Source organism: Macadamia integrifolia, chromosome 7 (assembly GCF_013358625.1).
Source record: "Macadamia integrifolia cultivar HAES 741 chromosome 7, SCU_Mint_v3, whole genome shotgun sequence".
Lineage (NCBI taxonomy): Eukaryota > Viridiplantae > Streptophyta > Magnoliopsida > Proteales > Proteaceae > Macadamia > Macadamia integrifolia.
In genome coordinates this window covers 25,439,141-25,443,859 of record NC_056563.1, presented here as the reverse complement: position 1 = coordinate 25,443,859, position 4,719 = coordinate 25,439,141, and the positions used below count along the sequence as shown (strand labels likewise).

Genomic DNA, 4,719 nt, shown 5'->3' with positions numbered 1-4,719 from the left:
TTTTTTTTTTTTCCCCCTCTTAACCTCTTGATGTGATTTCAGATAACTGGAGCGTGAAGGCCATTAGGAGGAAGACGATCGGAATTGGTCAGATGGGGTACCTTCGCCAAGTAATCGGGTTGAAATCGTCTGTAATTCCGATCTCGTATAATTTCGTGTAATACCACTTTCAGGCGGTGATACGTGTATTGATATCGATACAATGGCCCAGATCTTGTACAACTAATAAAACATTAAATCAATGAAAAGGTATTTAAATCAGATCTGGACCATTGTATTGGTATCAATACATGTGTCACCGTCTGAAAGTAGTATTACACGAAATTATACGATATCGGAATTGCAGACGATTTTTTTCCCAAGTAACCAGGAGATTCAAGAATAACTTCAGAGAATGTGAACCTGATTTCATTCATGAAGCTTTTATCTAATTAATTATTATTTATTTTGTGATTTTGGTTTCAGGTATTCAAGCAGCTCCAAGGAGGAAGGGGGAGCCGCAGCCGGTAACAAGTTAAATATTTTTTATGTTCCACGGATGAGATTTAACATTATGAAATCAACGATTGAGAATAAAAAATAACGTTTACAACTTTGGAGCGCTTAAGCGCTGTTACCTTTTCGCCTAAATATTGAAGAGGAATGAATTATGGAGGATACTCCCAATAATAAAGAGGAGGAATATCCGAATATGATTGTGGGATTTGGTCCCCATGGACAGAAATCGATAAAATGAAACGTCCCGTACCGGAACTCCCGAAGTCGTTGAGCAATGACGTACGCGTGACAACTTCACAACTGTCGTACTGAGCATCTACTGTACTACTGCGCTCTCCCACGTGTATACACGGACGCCGTGCCCTGTTGTAAGGTCCTGATGGACATCTGGTTGATAATGTGTCACCAAAAGCCGTATTTTAATTAGACTAGGGGCACGTGAGAAGAAATGAGAGGGATAAAAATCCTCTATTTTGCTTCGTCTCTGTTTCTCTTTGTTTTGCTATATGTAGAAGACGACTGTTTTTCTTTGTTTTGCTATATGTAGAAGACGACATGTGGTATTACTTTAAGTGAATGATTAAGATTAAGTTAAAAATCAAACTAAAGTAAAACCCGATTTTAGGCTTGAATGAATTGATCCACTCATTTGAATCAAATCGGACTGTACATATTAGGTTTAAATCAAGACCTAAAGAAACTTTTGTTGTTATGCATTCTCTCACCCCTCTCACTGCCTCTCACACCGCTCTCTGCTCATGAAGAAGACTCTCTCTCTCTCTCTCTCTCTCTCTCTCTCTCTCTCTCTCTCTCTCTCTCTACTCACGAAGGTCTTTCTGCTTCCGGCCAAGGTCACTCTCTCGCGAAGGTGAAGTAAACATTGGCAAGGTTGAGTCGATCTCTCTCTCTCCCTGCGCATGAAGAGAGTCGCTGATACTCTCCATTTTTCCTGGGTTAGAGTACTCCTCCGCGCCAAAGCCTGTCTCTGTTACATCTCTCTACCCTAACCTGATTCAACCACACAAAGCTCTCGATCCCTCCTTCTCTGCTCACAAAGCTCCTGATCACTGCCTCTATCTGGACCAAAAAGCCCTAGATCCCCTTGGCTTCTAAATATCTCGCACGAGAAAGGTTTCTCTTTGCAGGTAAGCTCACCTATTGCATTTAATCGACGGAGAGGACGGCGCTAGATCCCCTTTTCTGCTGATAGAGGACCAAAGAGCCCTAGATCCCCTTCTGCTGAATCTCTCAGACGGAAAAGGTTTGTTTCTACAAGTAACCTCACCTATTGGGTTTAATCGAGGGAGAGTGCATGTTTTTTTGAGAGGAAAAATTGAGAACATTTTTAGACGATGATTATGTCAATTTCATGGTAGTCTTGAATCTTCAGGCATTGATGGGTATGATTGCAGGTTTTCTCGATTGCAGGTTTTTTTGGATGCAGATTTTTTTTGAATGCAGTTGTTTATTTTCTTATATAGTTTTTTTTTTGAATGTTGTTGTTACTTGTCTGGTAATAGGGTAGGATTGTAGAGCATAATTTCTGTTAAGGGTGTTTGAATGGAGGTTTCATCGGGTTATTTTATGATCTTAGCTCACAGTTACTAACAAGTTTTTGTGTGCAGGTAAGGAGTCTTTTTGTGCAAGTTTTTATGGTGGATTCGAACCACCATAACCTAGCATTAACCCAGGTGTTCTATTATTTTGAGTTATAACTCTACACAAAAAATTGTTAGCACATTAGAGGCTAAAAAATCAATAAAAATGCTTAAAATTATCTAACCTACAAGCTTTTCATCATACATTAGAGATTTATTTCAATTAAACAAAACTCATATTCTAATGATAAGAATGACCAATCAATCTTTCCCTCCAGTTTGTGTGTGCTATGCAGGGTAATCAACAGTTACTAAACTAAGTAGTAGCCATAGACCACAGGGGTAAGTGATGCACAGACTTCAGAGTGGAATATTTTGGCAAGTGCAGAAACTTGGCAAGCTAATGCACCAAATAATTGAAACTGATACTTTGATACTTTGATCTCTTGCAAGCTAATGCACCAAATAATGTGCCCTTGAAACTGGTACTTTGATACTTTGATCTCTTGCAAGCTATGCAAGCTAATGCACCAAACAATTGAACCTTGACAAGTTAATGCACCAAAAACACAACATAATTGATATTTTGGTCTCTTGCAAACTTAGAAACTAGTGACTACATTGAAACTTGGCAAGCTATGCGCCCTTTGGCTTGACCATTTGACTACAGTTAATAATCACTAGGTTGTTGACATTATTTAACCCAAATAACCATTAATTGGATGTAGTACATGTTACATGTCTACCTGACATCCAACCAATTATTTGCATATTATTGGGGACTACAAAAATAACAGAAAAGTGGTGAAGGAAATGAGAAGGGGTTTACCTGTAGCCGATTGGTGTGGAAAAGATCTCCACTATACAGATAGAGCTTCAGTGCGGAGGCGTACTCTAACCCAAGAAAAATGGAGAGTATCAATGACTCTCTTCGTGAGCAGGGAGAGAGAGATCGACTCAACCCTGCCACTGTTTACTTTGCGTTCGTGAGAGAGTGACCTTGGCTGGGAGTAGAAGGACCTCCATGAGCAAAGCACCCTACAACCTTCGTGAGCAGAAACCCGCTGTGGTTTGTCCTTTTCCTTCATGAGCTGAGAGGTGTGTGTGTGTGTGTGTGTGTGTGAGAGAGAGAGAGAGAGAGAGAGAGAGAGAGAGAGTGAGAGGGGTGACAGGAGTTTCCTTCGTGAACAAGGAGAGGTGTGTGTGAGAGAGAGAGAGAGAGAGAGACAGTGAGAGGGGTGAGAGGAGTTTCCTTCGTGAACAAGGAGAGGTGTGTGTGAGAGAGAGAGAGAGAGACAGTGAGAGGGGTGAGAGGAGTTTCCTTCCTGAACAAGGAGAGGTGTGAGAGAGAGAAAGACAGTGAGAGGGGTGAGACAGTCTTCATGAGGAGAGAACGATGTGACAGAGGCAATGAGAGGGGCGAGAGAAGGCAAAATAGCGGGAGTTTCTTTAGGTTTTGATTCAAATCTAATATCTCTGGTCCGGTTTGGTTCAAATGAGTGGATCGATTCATTCAAGCTTAAAATCGGGTTTTGCTTGAGTTTGGTTTTTAACTCAATCTTGGCCGTTCGCTTAAAGTAATGCCACATTTCGTCTTCTGCAAGTACCAAAACAAGAAAAATAGAGATAAAGCAAAACAGAGGATTTTTATCCATGAAAAGAGAGGCTCAACGATATATCAGGGATATATCAGGGAGGGGATTGGCCTACTTTTTCATTTTTTTTATTTATGGATAAAAAATACTACCTGCTTGTGCAGTCATTAATTATATATATATATATATATGTTTAAACAAACACATGTAAGTAGGTGATTTTTTTTTTTGAATAATTTATAAGAAAAAAATACTACCTAGTCTTGACGCTCAAAGTGCAAATATAGAGAGGGTGAAATGATGGCTCCACCTTTGAGTGTATGCCTCCTTATTGGGCTGGTGTTGATGCAAAAGTCTCACATATTATTATAATAAAAGGAAAGGGATAGGTATGCCGCCGATATCAAGTACGCTAGCAGATAGCACCAATAGGAACACATGATGGAGTATCATTAAGGAAGGATATGAGGGCCATTTCAGAAAAAGGGAAGAGAGAGATAGACACAATGGGTGCTAGCATACATGATATCGATGGCATACTCAACCTTTTCCCTATAATAAATAAAAGGAAAGTGTTTTTTTCCTGGGAAATGTGATTCCTACATATGCACGAAAACCAATAAACATACATGAGAAAATAGCATTCACATAAATGTTATTTTCCATTTCATGGGGGCAAATTAATCATTTCATCCACATATCTCTAGGCACAGAGGCCACACTTCCACACATAAAGGTAAATCAGACAAAGTCCAAACAAACTGGCAGTTTGAAAATCACTAGTGAAACATAGGCACCGTTTGACAATGTTGCTAAAAACGTATTTCTACATTTTTCTATTCCTAGAAATGGAGAAACGGAGTAAAAAACGTTTGATAATCTTGTTTCGTTTCACCCGTTTTAAAAAAGGGTAATTTACAATGCCACCCCCTGGAGAATGCCAATATTAGAGGGACACCCCCTCTCTTTCACCAAATTAGACTCGGACCCCCTACCGTCAGTCACTGGTGAGTCAAGAGATAAAATGA

General features: G+C 39.8%; 1 long non-coding RNA gene across 1 annotated transcript in view; it reads left to right on the top strand.

Annotated features, from left to right (window-relative positions):
* The window catches only part of LOC122083232, a 1,121-nt gene extending 529 nt beyond the window's left edge, over positions 1–592 (top strand). Inside the window, exons 3-4 of the long non-coding RNA XR_006141601.1 lie at positions 43–97; positions 466–592. This is a non-coding gene — a long non-coding RNA (uncharacterized LOC122083232). The remainder of the gene's footprint in view (positions 1–42; positions 98–465) is intronic.
* The last annotated feature ends 4,127 nt before the right edge of the window (positions 593–4,719 follow it).